Source organism: Eretmochelys imbricata, chromosome 9, assembly GCF_965152235.1.
Source record: "Eretmochelys imbricata isolate rEreImb1 chromosome 9, rEreImb1.hap1, whole genome shotgun sequence".
NCBI classification, from domain to species: Eukaryota; Metazoa; Chordata; order Testudines; family Cheloniidae; genus Eretmochelys; species Eretmochelys imbricata.
Window position 1 is genome coordinate 39,664,808 of NC_135580.1, and position 26,586 is coordinate 39,691,393.

Below are 26,586 nucleotides of genomic sequence, written 5' to 3' on the forward strand. Positions count from 1 at the left end.
CCATGCGTTCCCAGAAGAAATTCTGTTTCATGAGATGTAGCTGGTGCACAACAACTAAGGGCAGCTAACACTATTAATGTTTTGTTGGGAAACACATTTAGGACCAAATTTTCAAAGGGCTCCTGCAAGTATGCTTGCTTTATGGCTGTGTTCAAATTGCATGTAACGTTGGGTGCATTTCCATGTAGAAATTATATATCTAGAGGGCCTGACTTTTTGATCCCATTCACACCATTTTAAAGCAGGAGTAACCCTGCTGAAGTTACATGTCAGTGGTATAAATGAAATCAGTATAGGGAACAAAATATGCTGCAATACCAGTTTGGATCACTTAGGTTTGTTATTTGCAAGGTTTGTGGCCATATTTGGAGGTCCTCTGAAAGTTTGTCCCTTAACAGCAACAATAGTCCACAGATCCAGACAAAGTTCCTATTCCAAGCCTTCATATATATAGGCAATTTTCTGTGGACATAAACTTGCTTTTTTGGCTATTGGGTCATTGCAGTGCCTGTTGTCTTGGACCATCCACACTCACTCGCTCAGCATAAGAGTAGAAGGATTCTTGTAAGTTTCATAACTATGTTTTTTCTTTAACTTTTCTTTAATTAAACATATGGAGGACTGGAGACCACTGGATAGAAACTGCATGATCCTCAGGATCAGAAATGAAACTGGTCAAGTCTGTTCCTCTGTTAACCTCCAGACTTGTTACAGATAGAGATATTTGAAAACTGTGCTTAAATACAATTCAGATACACTGAGCATTAGAGAGCTGCATTTGGCCAGATGGCTTAGGTTAAGGCCAAATCATGTTCAAGGAAATTTATAAACCTATATATTATAAAAGCAACAAAACATTGTTAGTATACCATGCAATAATACATCAACCTGAGAGATCTGCTGTACAGGCCTGGCTCTGTGTCCAAGCACCTAGCCAATTGTGTTCAAAACTGGCTTGAAGGGAAGCTTTGTTTGCACCATGTTTTAAATGCAGGGCTGGTAGCACAGCCTACTCTAAGGTTGCCTGACACTTCCCATTAGAAGACCCTGTTTTCAATTGCTTGAACCACTCGGGCTGAAATTTTCCATGCTAGGTGCCTTTGGCTATTTTATTTTAAAAAATGATTCAAAACAGTTCAGTCCTTTTCAAGAATGAGGCTAGGGAAAAATACTTAGTTTTGTGCATATTGAAAAAAATTCTGGCAACCTCTCTTTGACAAGCTATAATGCCCTCATGCTTTGAAGTAGGGATTTAAAATATGGCTTTTATGTCAGGGATGTGCCTTTTTGCCATCCCCAGGAAAATTTGCCCACATTTGGCTGTTATAAGCCTTTGAAAAACTGCAGCTTGCACATGCTCAGTAGAGACTTGTTCGATTTATGGGCTAAATTCCCTAAAGATTTATTACATTAAAAGAACATTATTAAGGTTATAAATTCAAGCATTCAGAAGTTAGAAAATGCCAGAAGAGGGTGAAATTCTCATGTTCCCGCACATTTGGTCGGTGTTGTCTGGGTGTTCCTGAGGTAGAGGTCAGTCAAGGATCTCTGGTCATTGATGTTCACAATACTGGTAAGCGAGTGACTCATTAGTCAGCTGAAGATCTAACTCAATGAAATCAAACACTATTGAGATGTTTTTAAACTAGAAATCCATATTTCCCTCTTCATGTATCAAACAGTTCACTAAATTTTCAACACATACCAGTAATTATACTTATCATCCAAACCTAGGCCAATCCTACATTGAAATCCACTCCTGCAGACAACTGTGTGGAATGCCATTGGGTTCAATGAGAGTTCATGTGTGTGCTGGGGCCCATGCTAGTGAATCCCAATCCAAGATCAGAAACCTGGTCCAATTTTAACAGTTCTTTGTCAAATAAGCAATTCATACTCAGATGTACAGCTCAAAGTCTGATTTTTTTTCAGGACAATTTCTTGGCATGTAGAACTAGAGAATACAGCATCATTGAACTATATGGCTATTACATTAGTTTTTTAAATTAATTTTATGGACATTATTCAATATATTTTTATTGCATTAATAGACAAATATAGAATTCTGCCGGCAGCTAAATTAATACTTCTGAAGTAAACTCTGGTGACTCCTAAATAATGACTGTGCTGCTTATTGTATAATGTGGTCTGTTTCATGGTTTGAAGGTACTTATTGCAAATGTGCTATGTGTTAACTATATTACTGTACATTTACAAAAAAGGTAAAGAAAAATGTCATCTTACTGTTTGAAAAGAGTACAAAACCCCAGCTGAGACAAAGAATGTGAGCTATGTACACTGTAAATGATCCCATTAAACAGGGGTGGGCAAACTTTTTGGCCCAAGGGCCACATCTGCATGGGGAAATTGCATGCAGGGCCATGAAGGTAGGGCTGGGGCCGGGGGTTGGGGTGCGGGAGGGGGTGTGGGAGGGGGTGCGGTGTGCAGGAAGGGGTTCCGGGCAAGGGGTTGGGGAAGAGAAGGGGTGCGAGGTGTACGAGGGGGCTCAGAAGAGGGTTGGTGTGCACGAGGGGGTGCAGAGTGCAGCAGGGAGCTCAGGGCAGGGGGTTGGGGTGCAGGCACGGTGCAGCAGGGGGGCTCAGGGCAGGGAGTTGGGGTGCAGGAGGGGTTCAGGGTGCAAGCTCCAGCCCGGCACCACTTACCTGGAGCGCTCCAGGGTGGCAGCGGTGCGCACTGGGGCTAGGGCTAGGGCAGGCTCCCTGCCTGCCTGCCCTGGCCCCACGCCTCTTCCAGAAGCAGCTGGCATCACATCCCTGTGGCCTCTGCAGGAGGGGGAAGCAGAGGGCGTTGCACATTGCCCTCGCCTGTGGGTATCTCCCCCGAAGCTCCCATTGGCCACAGTTCCCTGTTCCTGGCCAATGGGAGCTGAGCGGGGAGGTACCCACAGGCAAGGGCAGCACATTGAGCCCTCTGCCTCCCCCAGGGGCCACAGGGATGTGGTGCCAGCCGCTTCTGGGAGCAGCACGGCACCACAGGGGTGGCAATCCCATGGGCCAGATGCAAAGCCCTGACGGGCCAGATCCAGCCTGCGGGCCATAGTTTGCCCACCCCTACCATTAAACAAAACACAGTTATATACGGTTAATGTTGTCTTTCTTCTCCATTTATGGTTCCTGTATATAGGTTTGTTATGGAACTTAGCAAGAGGACCGAGTTGGTCCAAACAGTTTTGTTGAATGTGCCCATCAAAATGGCTAACCATTTCCTTGTATGGATTCATTTATTTATTTTGGTTTGCACACACATTCTCTGAACGGAAGCCCTTTGCTGTAGGTGCTTCTTGGCATGTTTTAATATTACCATTATAAAAGTACACTATTCTTCTAACCCCTTCTTTAACCAATAGCCCAGCAGCTAAAATAACATTCCCGGTCTTTGTGATCTCCCACCAGGGAGCTAGGAGAGGCAAACAGGCCTAGCATCATGAAGGTTGATAAACTAGGGCTATTTCAGACCAGTGAATTTCAAAGTTGAGGGGACCTCATGGAGAATGCCATGCCTGTCCCCCAGCCCTGTTTTATATGAGTGGGGCTACAGCTCAAGCACCCCAATGATAGTAATGGTGGCTTTACGTTCTTTCAGCTAAGTAGGCCCCATACCATTTAATGCTGTTAAGGTCAAAACCAACACCCTACATTGTATCTCATTCTTAATAGGAAGCCAGTGAAGACAGAAAAGTACTGATGTCATTTGCTCCCAGAATACACCCCCTAGCAAATGAGCTGCTGGATTATGCATCACCGGCAAGGTCTATGTAGATTTAAGGTGCTGGTGATGGTGCACAAATGGCAGGTGAACTCTCTGTCGGGGCGGGAGAGGGGGGCAATCTGACCTGTGCCCTCTCTACTGGCTGTTTCTGCAGCTAATCAACGTCATCCGTGTTTTCTCTGAATTGGGTCTTCACTAGCTAGCTCTCATCCATACTCCTGCTGCTCTCCAAACATGATTAATCATCTCATTCTGCCATTCTTTTCTACTGTCACTACTATAAAGCAGGGATAGTAATACTTACCGCACAGGAGAGTCATGAACAACAATTCATGAAGTATTATATACAGTGGCTGCCATTCATTTACAATAGTTGTTACAGAGTTGCCATTGCGATGTCCTATTTTAAGTGTAGGTCACTAGTGCTGTGTCTCAAATAGAACTGAAGGAAAATAGTGATTTTATTTAATGGTGACCACAGTCAATGCTAAGTAGTATTAGGTCTAGGCCATAAAACAATTTGAAAGTATTGTATGCTAAGGTATTATGCATGCCAAGAATAATACATAAATTTAATTCTTAATGACCCTCCTGTGTCTGAAAGAGCCTTGTGCACCATAACAAACTACACAACACTCATTTAAGTGTCTATAGTTTCATTTCCTTGACTCTAACCATTTTTAGTTGTGTAATTAGTTACTTTCATATTTTTGTATTAATTGCTACATGAGATTAAGAAGGGATGATAGTATTAGACATCGTCTAATAGGGTAAAATCTATGGATTCACTCTTTCTTTCCCAGAAAAGCAGAGAGGAGTATCTGTGTTTTCCCCACTGGCACCCCCCTTTAAATATGCCTTGTCCCTGTCTTTAAAATGAGCTTTACAGTATTACATCACTGTATGATGTCTTTGCCATCAAACCTGTAGTTTGACCTGCTTTCAGTTACTTGATCTGTTTGGTTTGTTAGAGTTCAAGCAAACACATCACACAGTCATGTTAATGTAACAATTTAATAAGCTTATGTTATTTCCCCAGGTTAGTATATTGCTGGTGTGCACCATAAAGTTAGCATCGGGTGTTTACATGGGAAGAGAGTAAAACAAATACAACGTTTGTTCTGACTGCTTTGTGGAGTATCATTCAGATCTATGTTCTCAAAGGGTGGTCTGCGGATCACTGGAGGTCTGTGGAATACTTCCAAGTAGTCAGCAGAACTTCTGCTTTCACAATGGTGAACTATCTGTCAGTCTAAAGCAGTGATGCTCCTATCTAGCTGTAGCTCCATCCAGTACTCTTTCAGGATTTCCAGAGGCTTGTTTTTAACCAACTAAACTTAGGAAGGGCATGTCCCACTTTGCAGGTCTGTAGTTGCTTTGTGTCTTTTTTGTCGTTGTTGTAAATGCAGCCATGATCCAATCTGCAATGTATAGCAAAGGTAGAAGGGTAGGAAACACTCAGTATAAAATACATTGGAAAGGGTAGTGCAGTGTGAGCTGCAAAGAACAAGGGGAGATTTAATAAAAATGAACTGCTACACACAAAAAGAGGAAAAGGCCCCAAGACCACAGGAAAGATATAAAATGGGGGAATCAACCAAGATGGCCACTATTGTATTAGAGAGTTCGTTTTAATTTTGTGTCGGTGGTACTTTGCTTATACTATCTTTCTATGTAACCAAAGGCTGTATTTGATGAAGAGAGGATATGAAATAAGGAGTTCAAGGTTGAAAGGGAAGTTTCCATCAAATGATCTTTATCTTCCACGTTAATAAGCTGGAGAAACATTGATTCAGAAACTCCATTTTAAACCTCCAGTAGCTTATCAAAATTCAGTATAAATGTATATCATATGCTACATGTATTGTTTATGTCCAGTAGAATGCATTTTAATATTGCTCTTCAAAGTTCTGGTCTTGAGAAGTGCTGAGCATGCTGCAAATTCCAGGTATTCAGTTCCAAGTCCAAACTCATTAAAGCCCCGACTTAAATAGAACCACCAGCTCCCAGGTGGACCCTTTCGTTCTTTATTTTACACATTCTCAGTCTAATATTCAGCTTTCAGATTTGCATTGGTCATTACATTTTATTAGTTTTGTCAGTTGCCTTGTGTCCCAAGCCTATTATGCAATCAGTCTCTTATTGCCTTCTGGAAACTGAAGGTCAGGATTTCCAAGAGTAGAATTGTCATGAGAATGCATAAAATAGTTTCAGCATTCCTGACTGCAACAACATTCCATGGGGCTGTGTCATAGCCATCCAGGAGACACACAGTACATCTTCTTTCATTAGTAGCTATGCAAGAAGAAAAATAAGCTTTTAAAGATAAAAACTCAGTTTATACATCATCATAGAGTTGGATGCATATGGAAGCTCATTTTAAAATAATACTGTAATTAGCGTGAATTTTGGAGCTTTCCATAAGTTCTGTTTTCACTTCTCTTTTGTTTACCAATTTTTAACAAGTAAAAGGTCAAACAAAAGCAAACCATTAATGGAGACAAATTATGCTTTCTGTGTAGTCCTGCATGAAAGCATTAGACAGTTGCATTCCAGCACTCATGTCCAATCACATATAAATTGGCTGAAAAACAAGAATGAGGATAGTATAGTTTTTTTCATCAATAATAATTGGATGCACTTTAACAGCCTCTTTCCATTTTCTGATCTCAAAGCACACTACAAATATTCAGCTTGAGGTAGGTGAGGAACGTGTATGGAACAGTTAATCCATGACTGGACTAGAACACAACAGCCACTTAGCACAGCAACAAAGCATATCTATTTAGGACAGGAAGTAAGGAAGAGTACAGGCGCTAGGGCCATATGTACAAGGTAATTATGTAGACATAAAAATGGCCAGATCATTTCCTTTTCTGTGAAGCTGCAACATGAATCCCTGTTAGTACCACATAATCGCTCACCCTGCTGTTGATGGCAGCTGGTGTAAAATAAATTGGAGAGATTAGTGCAGTGTGCAGGCAGCTGGTGAGGAGGAGAATGAAACAGCAGCCTCTCTCAAAGTCAGCCACTTCATTTTGGGCCCCATCCAATGCCCAACGGAGTCAAAGGAAGTCTTTCTGCTAACTTCAGTGGGAATTGGATCAGGCCCTAACAAAGGAGGAATAGGGCCATTCAAGGGGAAGAGAACCTCTTATTTAGCTCTTCAGGAGGAAGAGTGCATCATTGTGATTCTGCTGATTTCCTAGACCCAGCAGGAGGCAGTTTCCAACCATCTCTCTCCTTCAGAGTTCCCTATTCTTCCCCTGATAAAAACACACATCCTTTAGCTTTAATCCTATCCCTGACACTGACTTCCTTTGTGTCCTTGAGCAAATCACATAACCTTTCTCCACAACAGTTTTCCCATCTGTAGAAGTGAGTTAATAATATTTACCTCTTTCAGAGAGATGTTATGAAGATTAACGTTTGTAAAGGACTTTGAAGATAAAAACATTATGAAAGTGCTTTGTTGCAAGGGGCAATAAATCCTGATTCAGGCACCTGAATGTTGATTTAGGCATCTGATCCTAGTTTATATGAGAATCTATGTGCCTCACAGGTATTTAGGTGGCTAACTTTGACCAGACAAGTATGAACATTTGAGCCAAGATAGTTATTTTCTTGTCATGAAATCTGCTTGCTAGCAGTAAGACAGTATATAGGAGGAGAGAGAAAGAAAGACAGTCAGTTTTGGCTAAGCATGCATAAATAACGGATAATATCCTTTGGGAATAGCCTTATTTTCCCTGATGCATGACCCCAGTTTTTTCTTCTCTTCAAAGCTTTCAACTGATTTTTTGTGTCAGGGAAAAAATCACAAAGATGTCAAGAAACTCTGAGTTTTAACTTGCTTAGTTTTCCACTTCATAGCTGTGTGGGAGTGAGGGTGAAATAGGCAAGGAGTTCACCCCATACATTTGTGGGTTGAAGCCTGATTCTTAACTGCTAAGTAAAATCAAAGCTAAGTTAGGTCTATGGCCTACACAGGGTGCCCAAACTTCTATGGGACTTCTTTCAAGGCCAGAACCATCTGTATGCTGGTCCAGTGGTTCCATGTAGTGTAGCCAGAGGTGGATTATGATTTTGTGGGGCCTTGGACGACAGCAAGTGGGGGGCCCCTCCCCACCCCTTCAACCTGAAGTCCCCTTCCCACACTCCTGCCAGGGAAATGGGGTCAGGGCACAATGGCTTGCCCCACCCCCACCCCCAGCACTCCTGCCAGGGAGTGGGGTCAGGGTGTGAGGGCGCCCATTTTTCCAGGGCCCCCCAGTTGGCCAGTGCCCAGGGCTGGCCTTACCATGATGCGAACTGAGGTGGCCGCCTCAGGTGCCAGACTGGGGTAGAGGGGGGCGCTAGTAGGACCCAGAATGTAGAAAATTGTGTCTGCTGCTGGTGCATATGTATTCTCTCTGCTCTAGATGCATAGAGATGGTGGAGTGCTGTGCTGGAGGAAGGAGGGCACAAGAGACATAACGGGCAGGCAGGCGAAAAGGTGAGAGGGAATAACAGAAAGCAGCAGGAGCTGCAGGGAGAGAGAGAAGGAGGAGCCTTATGTACCTTCCTAGCACCCCCAGGAGCCTGGACTGATTAACACCAGCTTCTCAGGGCGCTTCCTGTTTCCTGCTGCTTCCCTGAACCCACCTGAGGAGAACAGGCAGTCAACTGAAGTAGTAGGAGCCAGTTAGGCCCTTAAGACGCGGATATTTTCCCTCACTCAGGCCCTGCTACCAGCCTCCTTATTTGCCCCTTCAATTGAGTGTTGAGAGCCACTATAGCTGGCACAGAACAGCAGTCATGAGTGAAAGAAAAAAATGCCCCTCTGAAAAGAAGGAAAAGAAGGAAAGCAAAGGAAGCTTTTCTATCTAAGGAGGAAGGAGCTCTCCTGAGATACATAGACACAAATGTTCACGGTGAGCCTTCCGGCGCCATTGAGGATGTGCGTGGTGAGGAGATGCCTGATCTTCCAGTTAGTCAGAGTGCGGGTGACCTGGTAGCTACTGCAGCATCCATATCTCCATCTCAAATGGCTGTAACCATGCACATTCCTGAAGAAAAGTGTAGATCAGAGAAGAGTGTGGTGGAGGCGCAAGAAACAGCTGCTGCTGAGTTTAGTTCCTTAAGTCTAGATGATCCAGGACTGTGGACCCACTTGAGCAGTAGCCTGAGGGACTTCCTTGCACTGCATGGGCCACAGCAAGTGAAAAACGTCATGTTCCCAAAAGACAATGAAAACAGAAGTTTCCATCCAACACATTACTGGCGTGAAATCCCCAGTGGTGACAAAATGGAGAGGCAATGGCTTATGTACTCAGAAACCCAGAATGCTGCATCCTGTTTTTGTGGCAAACTCTTCCAATCTAATGTTCCAGCCACATTGGGTTCTACAGGAACAAAGGACTAGAAAAATCTGGCTAGAAATCTGGCATGCCATGAGAAGGCAGCAAATCACCAGAGAGCATTCCATAGGTGGAAAGAGCTTGAGATGGGACTAAGGTTAAAGGCCACCATAGATGATCAGCATCAAGAGAAGATTGCATCAGAGTCTCTTTACTGGCAAAATGTTCCGAAAAGGCTCATTGCCACTGTGAGAATGCTTGCTACCAAAAACCTAGCACTGCGTGGCACTTCAGATCAGCTGTATGTGCCAAACAATGGAAAATTCCTTAAAATTGTGGAGCTGATGGCTGAGTTTGATGCTGTACTCCAGGAGCTTCTAAGAAGAGTCACCACCCAAGAAATGTACACACACCACTACCTTGGAAAAACAATTCAAAATGAGATCATATAGTTACTGGCAACAAAAGTCAAACAGAAGATTGTGGCAGATCTGAAATCAGCAAGATATTACTCTGTTATTCTGGACTGCACACCTGACAGCAGCCATACAGAACAAATTATTTTAATGGTGCGTTTTGTAACAACAGAACCTTGTGAAAATGTCCCTGCAATGGTGACTGTCAGAGAGCATTCTCTAGAATTTATTGACATTGATGACACTACAGGAGCTGGTATGACAAATGTGCTTCTTAAAAAGCTGGAAGAGACGGGAATTGCGATCGCTGACATGAGCGGTCAGGGCTACAATAATGGTGCCAACAGGAGAGGAAAGAACAGTGGAGTGCAGACACGGATCCAAGAGTTAAACCCTTGAGCTTTTTTTGTCCCATGCAGTTCTCTTTCATTAAACTTGGTACTCAGTGATGCAGCATCAGCTTCTAGTGAGGCTGCTGAATTTTTTAATGTAATTCAAAGCATCTTCATATTTTTCTCTACATCAACTCATCGATAGCAAATTTTGAAGCAACATCTGGGAACATCATAGATACTAAGGTCAGAAGGGACCATTATGATCATCTAGTCTGACCTCCTGCACAACGCAGGCCACAGAAGTTCACCCACCCACTCCTGCGAAAAACCTCTCACCTATGTCTGAGCTATTGAAGTCCTCAAATCATGGTTTAAAGACTTCAAGGAGCAGAGAATCCTCCAGCAAGTGACCCGTGCCCCATGCTACAGAGGAAGGTGAAAATGTCACATCCTCTGTGACACTGAAACCACTGAGTGCCACATGATGGGAAAGTCGAGTGGAGGTGATTAAAGCCTATCAAACACCAAATTGGGAAGCTAGATGATGCCATAGTTGCCATTATGGAGGATAATGCTATGACAGGAACTGTTCATGGGAGAACAGTGGCAGAGGGAAATGGAATCACCAGAAACATACATAACTTCAAATTTCTGTGTGACTTAGTGTTGTGGCATGACATACTGTTTGAAATAAATGTTGTAAGCAAGAGACTCCAAGGTGTTGACCTTGATATATCTGGAGCAATGGAACAACTGGACAAAGCAAAGTCATACCTACAGGCTTACCGGTCAGATGAGGGATTTCAAAACGTTCTGAAGAGTGCACAGAAGTTGGCAGAGGAATTTCACACTGAAGCTATTTTCCCACCCATTCAAGAATACAAGACTCACCAAAGAAGAAGACATTTTGATTACGAGGCACGGGATAATCCCAGAAGAGACCCCAAACAACAATTCAAAGTTGAATTCTTTAACCAGGTGCTAGATTGTGCAGTACAGTCAGTTGAAGAATATTTCATGCAGCTCAAGGAACACAGCAGTATATTTGGGATGTTCTATGATATTCCAAAACTCCTCACTATACCTGAAGAAGACCTACACCAGCAATGCAGGGCACTAGAGACAGTGTTGACACATGATGACATGCGCAATATTGATGCGAGTGATTTAGGTGATGAACTGAAAGATCTTTCAAGATACATTTCAGCAGGATCAACTCCAAAGGCTGTTCTGGAATATATGTGCACAAATAAGATGACCACCCTCTTTCCAAATGTTTTTGTTGCTCTGCACATACTTCTAACGCTTCCTGTAACAGTTGCCAGTGGAGAACGCAGCTTCTCCAAGCTGAAGTTAATAAAAACACATCTACGCTCCACAATGACAGAGGAGAGGCTAGTCAGCCTTGCAATCATCTCAATAGAGCATGAGCTGGCCCAGACTGTGGACCTTCAGCAGGAAGCAGTTCAAATCCTTGCAACCACGAAGGCATGGAGAGCACCACTTTGATTATTCAAACAGATAAAAATGCCAGTGTTTACTATGCAGACAAGAAAAGTTACATTTGCTGTTCAGGCGTTTGAAAGTTAAGTGTTACTTAAAATTTTTGAACAAGTCATTTTAAATTGTTAGTTCTCCTTTATTGGGGTAGGTAGCAGAGCAGTACCATGAGAGGAGTAGAACAGGAAGAAGGCAGAATTGAGACCTTTCAAAGTTTTGGCCCAAGCGAGGGGGCATAGGGGCGTCATTTGAGCTCCCAGCTTCAGGTGCCAAAATGTTGTGGGCCGGCCCTGGCAGGGCCCTTGGGCACAGGCCCCATTGGTCCTGTGGCTAATCTGCCACCGAGTATAGCACCACTTCATGGCAACAGGACTGGCTTGGGAACTTGCTTAGCAGCCACCTCCAAACTCCACGTTTGGAGGAGCAGGGCTTCACTGAGCTGATGAAAATCACTTTGTAGCTGTAGCAAACTGAGTGAAAGCCTAAACCCAGCAGAAATGGCATATTTTCCTCAGAGGTGAAGCCATTCCATTCTACCTTTGCACGACACTTGCTTGGGGTGCCCAGGACAGTGAATCACCGAGTTACCCCTCAATTCTGTGAGAGACTTGCTGTTGTCTCCAGTCTGTCAGCTACCCAAACCATCTCCTCAGGGCTCTGCCAGCCCCTACTTGGCCTTACAGGTTAACACTTGGTGTACCCCAGTTCCTGAGCTTCACTGAAGCATGCCCCTGTACTGTCCAGTCCCTGTCACTGGACGCTCTGAGTAATTCCAGGTTTGCTATTCCCAAGGGAACACTGTACACTCCAGCTAGATTGGTACAGTTCAGGATCAGGTCCTTTACAGCATGGAGATATAGTGAAATAAATTGGTTAGTCTCTAAGGTGCCACAAGTCCTCCTTTTCTTTTTGCGAATACAGACTAACACGGCTGTTACTCTGAAACCAATCGTAAGTTAATTATCAAAGATTAACATTTAAGAGTGTGACGGGTTGTCACCCCTGGGGTACAGTTTGTGAGCTGTGGGAACTGCTGCACCCCTTTAACCTCCCAGCTGGGCTGGCCTTTCCTATATTGCTCTGTAGGTGACTCACCGCCTCTTCAGGCCCTGTGGTCACCCAACACGACGTGGTGGTGCGGTGCCACAAACCCAACCTGAGCTACCTGCATGCCTTACTCGAAGACAGACAAGAGACAACAGCCAATTTCCCAGTTCCTTCACCCTGCACCCTTGCTGGAGTATAAAGCCAAAATTGTACCATCTTGCACAGCACAGGGATCTGTACAATATAAGCTCTGCAAGTTCACCCCTCCCTCAATATGGAGAGGAATATGCAACAAACTTGTGTTAACCGAGCTGAGATTTCCCCTCCCCCTGCCCCCCCCCGGGACACTTCACTTAAAGGCACACTGGTTTAGATTGAAACATAAAACAAGTTTATTAATTACAAAAAGATAGATTATAAGTGATAGCAAACAGATCAAAGCAGATTACCTAGTAAATAAACAAAACTGTGAAATAAGCCTAAAATACTAGAAAGATTGTATATGAATTAGGAATTTCGCACCCTGACTGACGATACAAGCAGGCTTGCAGATTCTCAAGGGACAAGCTGCACTTGCTTTGGAGCTTGGGCTCCCCACCCCTGTTCCAAGTCCTTTTTTTTCGAAATTTCTCTCAGGTGTTGAGTTGTGAGGGAGTGAAGAACAACAGATGATGTTACTCCCTGCCTTACATGCCTTTCCATAGGGCGGGAACCCTTTCTTTTAAACTTGATTCCCAGATCAGTTTGTGGAAAAATACAGGTATCCAAAATGAAGTCCAGAGTCATGTGGTCTGGTCACATGCCCTTGCAGAGTCACAGCAGCCGTTACTTACAGGCTGGCTGAAACATCCACTGGAAGGCTAAGCTATTTCACAGCTCATTGTCTTTGTTGATGAGCCATTAGCACTGTCTGGCTTCATCATTGTTGTACCTGAAAGTCTGGCTGTGGATGTTTTCCAGAGTAAGCAGATTTGAAATACAGATCCATATCTATAACTTTGGATTAAAAAATGATACATGTATACGAATAGGATAAGCATATTCTACAAATCACAAGCTTTCCATTGACACCTTACATGACCCATGTTGTACAAAATGCATCATAATTATGCCCTAATCAATCATATATAATAATATTTCTATGATCAAAATGGGGTGTAATGTCACAAAGAGCTGAGTAAGGATAATGGAAACAGAAATTATTACATATCAAATATAAAAGTACAACACACTTCTTAGGGTCAAAAACTTATCTTTAACAGGCTAAATCCTTCTCTAGAGCAGTTTCTCACCTAATGGCTCCAGGACAGGATGGGAATCACTTTCATGAATATAATCGCACTGCTTGATCACTTCCTGAAATGCAGGATGGCAGGGAGCTGCTGTCACTGCCTCCAGTCACAAACCAAATGAATTTCTGAAGTGCATCCCCATAAACAGCACTTTTCCACTTTCCAGTTCTTCTCCATCCATTAAATCTTACAATCCTCCAAATGTATTTGGCTCAGACTGGTGATTGCGAATGAGACAATACCCAATAAACATCATTGGTCTGGCAGAAACCCAGTTTCTCACCTTTGCTGGGGAGTAACACCAATATAGGCATAACTTTTAAAATATCATCAGTACATACATCACAGTAATATTAATGCCCAGCATGATCCTGACTTTCATTCAAGCTCTCGCATGATATTCTTTTTAGATAAATACTAGGACAGGAATGTGTTAGGTGCAGTGAGTTTGCCAGGCTGGTTAGGAGTTGCTGAGTAGTGAACCCCTTCTAGTTGACACCAATGGGCCTCTGTGTCACAGCTTGTATTGTCCCCTGACTGGGCACAAAGAAAAGAGCATGCTGAAGCATTTAACAGGATGATGTAGTGAGAGTGCTCATGCTTCACGAGGAACTGGGCCTCGAGAAGGCACAGAGCTCCTACTGGAGCAGTGGGTCTCTGTACTAATCCCAATGCAGAACTGGCTCTATCAGACCCAATGGATCCTACCACTTTTACTTTAAAAATACCTGTGCATATACTAAAAAAAATTAAAATTTCATGAACAGTATATTTTATGCTTTGCTTAATTTAAAGTACTTGATTCATATTTGCAGTACTAAGTTTTGTGACAAATACAGCCAAATAATCAATGCAGATGTAATTTCTCTGTTCTGAGAACAATTACTGTAACATAATTGAAGTGCCAGTAATTATTTCAAGTTTTGTCCAAGTGTTATTTATTGATAAAGAATGAAAATGAGAATTTAATAGGATTTGTGAAAGATGAACATGTTTCAAGCCCTGGAGATTCCTTTGTGAATGGAGGTTTATAGAAAGAAATGGCTGATTAAATGTATAGATTTATCATTTTGTAGAAATAGTGAATCTCCAGTCAGATTTTTTAAAGGCAACTTTTCTAGGGTTGATCTTTCTCTTCTCTCTTTCATCAGTGCCTGAGAAATGAAAAATATTTTTAGTTTATTAGCTGAAATGGAGAGATAGAATAACAGTTATTTCAGTAAAAAGAAAAGGAGTACTTGTGGCACCTTAGAGACTAACCAATTTATTTGAGCATGAGCTTTCGTGAGCTACAGCTCACTTCATCAGATGCATACCGTGGAAACTGCAGCAGACTTTATATATAAACAGAGAATATGAAACAATACCTCCTCCCACCCCACTGTCCTGCTGGTAATAGCTTATCTAAAGTAATCGTCAGGCTGAGAACATCTAACAAGGAAGTGCAAAATAATCTACTTAATTTCTAGTGACCGTCCCCTTCCCTCCCCCACCAACACACACTTTAAAAACAGCTAAAAGGCATTAAATCACATTTTGGTCTGCAAAAATTCAGTTTAAATATAAAAGAAGTATTGGAGACCTGGCAAAGCACCTGAAACCACTAACCTCCCTCCTTCCTGTTTATAATTTGAAAAGATCTACAGTAGATGTTTTTCAAAATTGGTAAAAAATTGCACCTGCAGTGCAAAACTAAGTTTCAGCCCCAAATGAACCCTTCTAGTCAAGATTTATACTTCTAAAAATAGGGGCTTATAAAGGAAATAGTGAGACTACAAATGCACTAAAGGTCCAGAGGAACAATAATACACTTTAGCTGCTAAATTACTGTTGTTGTGCAGGCATGGGATTGGGGCCTGAATTTGCAAGATGCTGAGCATGCTCAATTCCACATGATACCACTAGGAGTTGAGATGCACAGAACCTGGCAGAATCATACCTCCGTGAAACTGAGAGTCTATTTGATGAGTTTCTCTTTGTCAGTGTCCATAACTGGAATCTAAAATAACTGCAGTAACTCAGGAAAAATATTCTGATCTGAATTTTCAAAAGTGACTAGCGCTTTTGGGTGCCTCCATTTTTGGTTGCTCAACTTCAGGCATCTTAAAGGGACGTGATTTTCAGAAAGTGCTGTGCACATGCTTTGAAAAGCAGACTACTTTAAGAAGTCTAAGGTTGGGCATGCAAAATTAGCATTCACTTTTGAATGTTTAGGCGCCGGTGGCATTTTGGACAGCTCAGTGAGACCATCTGTCCAATGTGCAAAAGCAAAGGCAAACAAAATATTAAGATGTATAAGGAATGGAATAGAAAATAATGCTGAGAATGTTATAAGATCATTTTATAAGTTGATGATACCTATCCTAAGATACTGTTTTCATCCTATGACAAAGAAAAAATGAGAAATAGAAGAGCCCAGGAATGAGGGACGAAAATGATTTAGTGTACACAGCAAATGAAGGTGTGATTGTACCATGAGTAGCTGGTGCAGGTAACCATAGAAGTGGCACAGACTTTAGCATAGGTTAGCACTCTGAGCAGGTACCCACAGCCCCTGGCATGTTTGTACTGTGTGGTTATTATTATCTGTGCTAGCTAGATTAAAGCTGGCATAGATATGCCTATCAGTGCTGCAATCACACCTTCACTCACTATGTATAATACCCTTAGCAGCATGGAGAAACTTTTACATGACAGACTAAAATATTACGACTTGGAGAGGAGATGAACAATTAGAGATATGATAGAGTTCTCTAAAATAATAGGCACAGAGAAGATCAGTAGGGTGTTCTATTTACTCTTTCCCATAATATAAGAACAAGGGGGCATCCAAATGAAATGGAAAGGCGATACATTTACAACTGATAGAACAAAATAGTTTTACACAAAGTATAATTAATTCTTGCCACAAGATATTATGCAGTAAAAAAGCTTAACAGGATTTGAAAAGGATTAGACTAGGTCAACAGATGGGCTGGCCCAATATGACAATTTCTCTCTTTCTCTCTAAAACTAAAATTAAGCTCAAAACTAGATCAAGCTTTCTACATCATTTGTCTCTCGTGAGCTCAAATTCTACAGAGCCTAGGAGAGGAAGACATAATGAAAGTTAAGCTGGGACCTAGTGATGTCTTTTCCAATAGGATCCCAGTTGTTGCTGGAGGACATAAATAAAGAGAGGAACCGCTTCATCCCACAAGTTAGAGACATAACAAAGTCTCAGCTCTTCTTAGACAGCATTTACATCTTGTACCCAAAAGCCACTGCTCTGGACTGCCGATAGTTAAGTACTGTGACTCTACTTGTATCCTAGGAAGAGGATAGTAGCCTTGCAATCCAGCCTAAGTAATCAGAAGCTTGCAGCCGCACAAACTCTGGCTCTGACAGCCACTATCTGGTTTCTTCTTCCTTCTTGCTCCAGGTGAAGAAGTAGTCCTTTTGCTGGCTCAGTTTATTTCCCACTCTGCACTGGCCACCATGTAAAGGAGTTGGAGTCAAGGCTTTGTCCACTCCCCCACTCCTGATTGTCCATTTCCAGTCCAGCTGCACAGGAGAGGGATTAGCAACTACTGGTTGATGATTCCCCCCCTCCACCCCCCGCCCTTCTCTGCATACTTTTCCCTTTACACAGGCTCTAGTGATGCAGGTTGCTGTACAAAGGAGTTGCTTTTCTGATTTAGCTTAGAAATACCATCATGATTCAATGGTACAGATGTCTTTGCTGAATTAAAGGCTGCCTTGTCTCTTTGAAGCTGAAAGGAGCAACCTTGGGGAAAAATGTTCCTTAATTCTAGTTTCCCCCTTCCTGCTGACTGCCTCCAGTACTCTTATCTTGTCACAGTAATTATGAAGGTCACTCTCAGTAGCCTGGTTCTCTGTTTAACATTCTTTTTTTATTTCTGAATGCCCTGGAGACTGGGGGAAGTCTGGGATAGGCTCAGATTAGTTTCAGACTGGGAAGAACGGAGATATCAAAACGTAGCTTTTAGCTGAAAATTTGAATTTGAATGTGTTACCAGGAGGCATGGTGTCATTCACAAGGCACCCACAACGTTCACTTCTTAGAACATTCATCATTCAGTTTACTAATGAAAAAACAGAAGTTAGCTGAGTTTGTTCATCTCTGAGGAAGCACCTGGAAAATTTAGCTATTGGTACAAGAATAGGTATTTTTTATGCTTTATAGTTTGCTAAATTAAATATTCCACAAAATTTGATTTCTTAAAAATGGAAAGCGATGTAATGGAGAGCTTGTTTTCATTATTGCTCCATAATCCAAACCTTTCCCTGTAGTGTGCTTCCCTACACACTCAGGATTTGTCAGCAGAATATTCTGTTCTGCTCCATTGTTTTTTCCAATTCTGCCACATCTTTTTTAAACATTCCTCCTCCCCACAAACAAATCATATTCCCTTCGATCATACCAAGGGTCATTATTTCAATAGCTTATTCTTAAAGTCCCATTACTAATACTGTTTTATGATGGCAAATAGTTGGCTCAAAGTTGTATGCCATAGTGAAATATATAGCCACAGGGATAATATATTTCAGCCAGACTCCCTTAAACATCTGAAGCACTCATAGTGATAATATATGGCTATATATTTCCATAGTGTATGGAAATCAAGAGTATAACAAATACCAGCCTTTCAAGTTAAGTTTCTGCTTATCACATTAGCATTGGGATGTCGCTTTACAGCCTGATTAGGATGCTTTCTGTTTTCCCAGCTAGAATAATAATTCATCTCTTTCTCACAAGTTGAAGCATGGCTTCTAATGCCAGTTAAATCTGTTACCCTGCCTTAGAGTATACTGGAATTCACCTGACCATATTTACCCTTTTGTTTGCAGTGTTGTTGTAGCCAGATTGGTCCCAGCATATGAGACAAGTCAGGAGAGGTAATATCTTTTATTGGGCCAACTTCTGTCAGCGGAACGTACAAGCTTTTGAGCTTCACTCTGAGCCTTACCTCACCTACCATGGGCCTCTCATATTTCCTCTTGATTTTTATATGTACAGTAGTGAGCACTGGTATTAAAAATGCCTCTGATTGAAAAAAATATTGCTAGGTTTGAAAAGGGGAGGGGAAAAAGGAAATATACTTCTTAAATTAGGGGTTTCAGTTGTTTCCAAAGTCAAGTGAAAAATTGCATACTGTGATACATTATCTAATTACTATCTATCTATTATTAACGTGCAATTTTTCACAATGTGACTAAGACCACCTTGTGGGAAGAATAATTAAAAAGTAAAGTTGTATAAAACAAAGTTTTCTCAAATATTTTTTAACCCATTTTGTTACAATCCAGCAATAATTACCACATGAGCTATAGTTCCCATTCAGATAATACAGGCTGGAATCCATTTTGAAGCTTGTCTTTGGTTTCTGTACAGTCATAAACCAATTGTACCTTATTAGAATAGTGTTACTGTACTATCACCAGATTTGACTTTATTTATGGTTCATTATTATGTAGTACTAGTAACACTGGGATATTTCTCACTGCTCTTTCAAATCGGAGTGACTTTGGGCCAATGGTGTTTACTCCAGGAATGTAACAAAAACATCAACAGTAATACAAACAAATTCTATTCAGCAGTGCGTGAAGAAATTAATCTGAGCTGAATCTCACATACACATACATACACACACACACACACGCTAAAACCAGTGAGAGGGAGCCACTCTCCTTTAAACTTGGAGAGTGGTCAGTTTGGATGAGCTATTGCCAGCAGGAGAGTGAGTTTGTGTGTGTGTGTGTGTGTGTGTCCCCGGGAAAAAAGGGGGGGGGGGTGAGAAAGCCTGGATTTGTGCTGGACATGGCCCACCTTGATTACCATGCACATTGTAGGGAGAGTGGTCACTTTGGATGAGCTATTGCCAGCAGGAGAGTGAGTTTGTGTGTGTATGGGGGTGGGGGGGTGAGAAAACCTGGATTTGTGCTAGAAATGGCCCACCTTGATTATCATGCACATTGTAGGGAGAGTGGTCACTTTGGATGAGCTATTACCAGCAGGATAGTGAGTTTGTGTGGGTGTTTTTTGGAGGGGGGTAAGGGGGTGAGAGAACCTGCATTTGTGCAGGAAATGGCCCAACTTGATTATCATGCACATTGTGTAGAGAGTTGTCACTTTGGATGGGCTATTACCAGCAGGAGAGTGAGTTTGTGCGGAGGGTGAGAAAACCTGGATTTGTGCTGGAAATGGCCCAACTTGATGATCACTTTAGATAAGCTATTACCAGCAGGACAGTGGGGTGGGAGGAGGTATTGTTTCATGATCTCTGTGTGTATATAAAGTCTGCTGCAGTTTCCATGGTATGCATCCGATGAAGTGAGCTGTAGCTCACGAAAGCTCATGCTCAAATAAATTGGTTAGTCTCTAAGGTGCCACAAGTACTCCTTTTCTTTTTGAAAGTTGTCTGAGTATCTCAACTGTGCATTTCCATACCTCAACATGTTTAGCTTTTTTTTTGAGGTGTAATCTTAACTATGAATTTTCTGGGTATGTAATCCTTGGTTTTGGAGTAATTACAAAATCCCTGTAATGTTTTTTCTTTTTACCCTTAAGTAACTGCTAGGCACTCTCAATCTTAACTCCATTATAAGTTAGTTTTGTGTCTTGTTAATAAACAGATTGTGCATTCTAACTTACAGTATGTTTGGAGGAGTTCTGCAGAATTCATAATTTTGAGATTCTCCAATTGAAGATGTTATAGAGAAAGCAAAGTATTATTATTATTAGAAATGGTTTGCTTACATATATACCAAATATTTGCAGTGAATAAACTGCATTTATTGTGCATATATGACCAACGCATTTTTCCAATCCATCTCCCCCCAGAATGATATCTAACATTCCAAACTACAGAAAAGCTTCAAACAGCCACCATTAAATAATAATTTAAAAAATCAGCCTCCCCCTTTCCAAATATGGAGTTTCTCCCCCAGTTGGGTGAGACTTGGGACAGGAAATATTCAGCCTTTGATCAATGAAATGCTTGAGGTCTGATACCTCATGACTCATCAGAAATAGAAACAGGAGCTTTATACAATCCTCCCACTTTCTAAACATGTGTAAGTTTTTTTTTTCTCTCTAGACCCATAGTGTAGATGCAAAATTTTAGAAATTTAAAGCATGACATAATTATAGATGGAAAAGTTATTTTAAATAATGTCTATACCATTCTAATTTTATGGGTATATTTTGTCCTTCCCTTCAAAGCTAGCATTATTGGACTTACAATACCAAGTCAGCCAGGATTTACAGATGAGGGATACAAAAAAACAGTAATTAAAAAAAAGTTAATTTTCTAAAAGTTTCTATCTAAAATTAACACCCTATATATTATACATAAAGGTTTTGTTGACTGTTGTTTGGAAGGGCCTGCACAACTGACTCATGGTTTCAGCATCCATGAGAAATGCAGCCAAAAGCCATGATTATAAAAATCATTTATACTGTGCCACACCATCAGATATTCCCTGGGTGTATATGTAGCCATATGCATGGATGTATATAGATACCACCGCTTAGAAATAGCTTACAAACAACTTACATTTTGTAACATAATCTAGAATTCCAATATAGAAAGCTGATCCCTATTCAGAAGTAAGGATATTGTATGCTGATGAATGAAAAGGATCTATAAAAAACACCTGTATTGCATCACATCATTTCATCCATGTGTGACATTTTCTCAGCAGTATCTGGAAAATTTCCCCTGCTATTACGTATTGCAGGGATCTTGATTTACAGTGTTCTCATTCCTGTGCTCACATGTAATAATGGGGATAGTATGTTGTGACAAAATGTCCATCCTGAAATATTTGCAACGAGATGCTTCAGTCTGTCCCCATATGTATCAGTTTTGAGAGCTGTGATCCTTACCTATGCATAGGCATATCGAAAAATTGAGCAAGATCTTTCTCCCTACTGAATTTTGTTTCAGAATCCAATGCTATCAAAAGAGGTTTTCAGAAAATGTTACGTTTTTCAGTAAAAGAGTCCGATGTTACAGTTTGGGACAGAATGTCTAAAAACTCCATTTCGAAGAGCTTTGCTGTACATTGTAAATGTTTCACACGCTTCTATTTATTATTATCCCCATTTTGCTAACAGAGAAATTGAAGACCTAAGAGGTTAAGAAATGTACCCAATTTCACACAGAAAAAGGCAGCGGCATTTTCAGGAATGGAACCTACCTCTCACTGGGCATTCAGATACCATGGTAATGAGGCAAATATATATATGAACCTGAAAAGAATAAAATAAACCTTGTTCTTTAACCACACGACCACAGTGCCTATTACAAATATTTTGATAACCAGTAATAAAAGGTTTCAGAGTAGCAGCCGTGTTAGTCTGTATACGCAAAAAAAAAGAAGTACTTGTGGTCTCTAAAGTGCCACAAGTAATAAAAGGAGAAACTGACTGGAAGTTTAATGAGGTATTGTACAAAATATATTTTGGAAAGTTTGTGTTGGTCTGGCAGACACCCTTTACATCTACCCACTGAGCCTTAAAGCCCCTTTTATTGCTGAGCTTTGTTACAGTGGCTCCCATCAAGATCAGAGTCTGCTATGCTAGGTGTTGTGCAAACACAAAGGAAGACACAGCGGGCCCTGAAGAGCTGGCACTGCACTCTCCTTTGAAACAGCACAACCCTTAGGTATCACAACCAAAAGGAACAGGGAGTTTTCATAGAATATCATAGAATATCAGGGTTGGAAGGGACCTCAGGAGGTCATCTAGTCCAACTCCCTGCTCAAAGCAGGACCAATCCCCAATTTTTGCCCCATCCCTAAATAGCCCCCTCAAGGATTGAACTCACAACCCTGGGTTTAGCAGGCCAATGCTCAAACTACTAGGACAAGGGAAACAATAAGAAGAATGATTAGGGGTCTGGACAAAAATGATTAGGGGTCTGGAACACATGAGTTATGAGGAGAGACTGAGGGAACTGGGATTGTTTAGTCTGCAGAAGAGAAGAATGAGGGGGGATTTGATAGCTGCTTTCAACTACCTGAGAGGTCGTTCCAGAGAGGATGGTTCTAGACTATTCTCAGTGGTAGAAGAGGACAGGACAAGGAGTTATGGTCTCAAGTTGCAGTGGGGGAGGTTTCGGTTGGCTATTAGGAAAAACTTTTTCACTAGGAGGGTGGTGAAACACTGGAATGCGTTGCCTAGGGAGGTGGTGGAATCTCCTTCCTTAGAAGTTTTTAAGGTCAGGCTTGACAAAGCCCTGGCTGGGATGATTTAATTGGGTATGGGTCCTGCTTTTGAGCAGGGGGTTGGACTAGATGACCTCCTGAGGTCCCTTCCAACCTTGCTATTCTATGATTCTAAGAACATTTGCTTACACAAGCCAGCTCTGCGGGCAGCTAGGTGCTTTGGAGCTGGTTAACTGTTATATTTACAAATAAACGATGTTCTAAATAAACAAGGAAGCTAACTCTGGAGGGTCCCTGATGCCCAACAACGTAGCAGGTGTGGTTTGGCAATTTCCCGCAGACGATTTCCAGTTGTACTGCTGAGGAGGGGTTTGAAGGCCAGGGGTTCTGGGGACTAGGCTGGGGAAGGCGTCCCATGCCGAAGGGGGAGCGCGTTCACAAGCAGCTCGCTCTCGAGGCGCGGCAAGAGCAAGTCTGTACCGAGGCGTTTCCAGGGAGGCTGCTCCCTGGTAGGAAGCTCTGTCCGCTCGCTCCCCGGACTACTGCCTGCTTCCTTTCCCGGGCAGACGCTAGGACCCTGGGGGAGCGACTGGACCTGAGCGGCAGCTCTCAGCTCTGCCGTGGCTGGCGAGGTGAGCCTGGCTGCTGGGCTTGGGGCTGAGCCGCGGGCTTGCCTGGCCGGGCAGCGGCTCACAGCGGGTGTGCACCACCCCGCTCCTAGGGAGCCGCCCCGCTCGGGGCCCAGAGCATCTGCTCGCCGGCGCGGGAAGGGCGCCGCGTTGCAAGGTGGCGCGGGACTGGGAGCGCCCCGGTGCCAAGTGAAGTTGGCTCGTGTGGACGGAGCGGCGCGCTGAGATCATCGGCGGCAGGCTGCCCGGTGAGTAACCCCGGGGGCTGAGGTCTGCCCGGCTCTCGGTACAATCTGTTGCTGTTTTAAATACATGTCCCCACCGTTTAACGAAACCCTGCTGGAAATGTGCTATGCCGGGGCTTCCCCTCTATGTATGGACACCCCCTCCCCCGATCCTCCCAGCTCTGGGGAGCCGGGGCCAGATGCATCCCTGGTGTGTAACTCCACTGAAGTCAGCTGAGGTGCTGCAGCAGGGTGGATTGAGCTTCCCCCATCCCGCGCCCAGGTGAAGAGGAGGAGGGAGCTGAAGACGAAGGAAGGGGGCCGTGGTTAAAAGGGTCATTCCACCCACTGGCCATCACGGCAGCCTGGGAGGCTCAGGCACGACAATTCTGGAGCCCGCAGTAATGTTGGGTGAGGCGGTAGCTTGTTCCCCGCAGCGCGGCCGGGCTGGGGTGAGGGTAAAATGGGCAGCCTGCTGCACCTTCCCGGCTCATTGCACATCACTGACTGCTCCTGACACATTGCCTTGGGTCAAAAGCGGCATCTGAGGGTTTCTGTACTTTCCCTTGCAGTCTATATGTCGAGTCCTGTTATGGAATTTGAGAGGAAATCGCCCTTTCTCTCCGCAGGGTTTTAGGTAGTTATGAGGGGGAAAGAAAATCTCAAAAATATTAGCATGAAACATGATGAACTCTGCTTCTAAGTGAAGGCAGCCTTGTAGTTTGAATACATAGTGTTTCAATACCCTGTCACAGGTCTCAGAGTAGCAGTTGTGTTAGTCTGTATCCGCAAAAGGAAAAGGAGGACTTGTGGCACCTTAGAGACTAACAAATTTATTAGAGCTACAGACCCTGAGCTACAGACCCTATCAATAATAATGTTTCCGAAGGAAATTAGCACACCAGTAGTCCACATTTACTTGGACTTTCACGGTCGTTCTTACTAGGATACAGTGGCCAGTGTGACTCTTGACTTTTTAAAACAAGAGGATTCCTGGAAGGAAAACTTTTCCATGCTGCTAGCTCAGGCACCTTAATGTAGGAACTACAGGGACTATAAATTGCCCCCTGGGAGAAGGTGTATGATGGTAATCAGGAGAGATTTGAGGGCCTGGGGAAGGAATTAAATAATTTTCCTCCACTATTCTGAGCCATTATTGGAATCAGAAACTTTGGTTTCTACTCTGCTTTGTTATTGACATGAAGAGGCATAACTAGCAAAGGGTAGATAACAACTCTGGATCCTTGGACTGAGGTTTAATTAATGTAACTGACGATAAAGAAATTGTGCTCTACCTTACTCAATATAAGTAATATTGGGATATTGTACATCAAGGATTTGTGGTAGTATGTTGCATCTTAAGCTATATTATCCAAGGGGAGTCTACTACCTATATAATTCGTTATACTAGTCAATGGGCATATACTGAGACATTGCCAAATATTTTTATTAAATGTATGGATTTTTCTGCATTTTATTTCTAAGACACGGCTCTGATTTCTGTTCAGAGCAGTATGGCCTAGTGGACAGTGCACTGGACTGGGACTGAGGAAACTTGACACTGGTTTGCTGTGAGACCTTGGGCAAGTCCCTCCAGTTCTCTGAGCCTCAATTTCCCCATCAATAAAATAGGGTAATGATATTGACTTCCTTTGTAAAGTGCTTTGAGATCTACTGATGCAAAATGCTATATCAGATCTTGGTATTATTATTATGATTAATTAGCTTACATTTTTCTTTATACCACTTAAAGGAAATATTTTATTTTCTGTTTTGTGAATGGAAATGAATAAGCAAGGTATCTCATACCAAAATATGTTTATACAACATCACTGATTATGTTAGCACAGCTCTCAGAATATTTGGTCAGGTCTTTACTGAAGTGGTACACTGGTGCAGCGTTTTAAGTGTAGACCTGCCCTTAGTTGCTGCAGAGTAAGCACAGCAAACAGATATTGTAGGTCCCACAAGTACTATGGCAACATGAGTAATTTTTAAGCACTGGACTGTTAGTTTCCTTCCCTCCCACTAGGAAAAAATCTAGAGATGTAATGTTCAGAAAACTTAACAGTCATGTTTTAAGTTAAATAATATTTAGGGCTAAAACTTTCGACAGGGCTCATTAACTTGGTTCTTAATTGTACTCTTTCTGCAGCTGATTTTCCCCCTCCAGTTGTTACATTCCACATGTTATATAACAGTGTCTACTGTATTCAAAGCAGCCATGAGGGTCACTAATTCTATGTCTTGATGCTAATCAAGACTGAAAATGGTAGGACCAAACCACTAAAGTGACATCTAAGCTCTCTGTAGTAAGTACAGAATTGCCTAAGGAAATACTCAACGCTGAACTGAGTTATTGAAATGATGCTAATCAGGAAGTTGTGTGCAACTGTTTTGTAATATCACAGGTGATCTGTTTATAGTAACAGTAGTTAAAACCAGTTGTCGTTATGAACTGCTATACCTAGTAATATGTGTCCGCTTAATATTAAAGCACATGTTAAAATAATACTCTTTCTCTCTCTTCTGCATAGGCAATCAGAAGAAAACTAAAAGTACCAAAGGGGCATGTTGTGGTTGTGATACTTTTGTTGATTTGTTTAAACTCATTTTACAATTTAATTAATAAAGTTCTCTCGTCCAGCACCTCTTCCACCTTGATGCACTCGTCAAAACAGTCAATGAAAGTATCATAAAGACAGAAGAATAAAATATTTAAAAAAACCAAAATGGCATTATTGAAAAGTTGTGGAGAATTGCACACAGTGACAAATAGAAATCAAAGCAAAAATATCACTGTAAAAATGGAGGGCTCACCCTCTGCTTCACTATGTGGATTATTCCCCATCTCCAGGGAAGATTCAGGCTCAGACTCCAGAATGATTTTGGAGATCCATG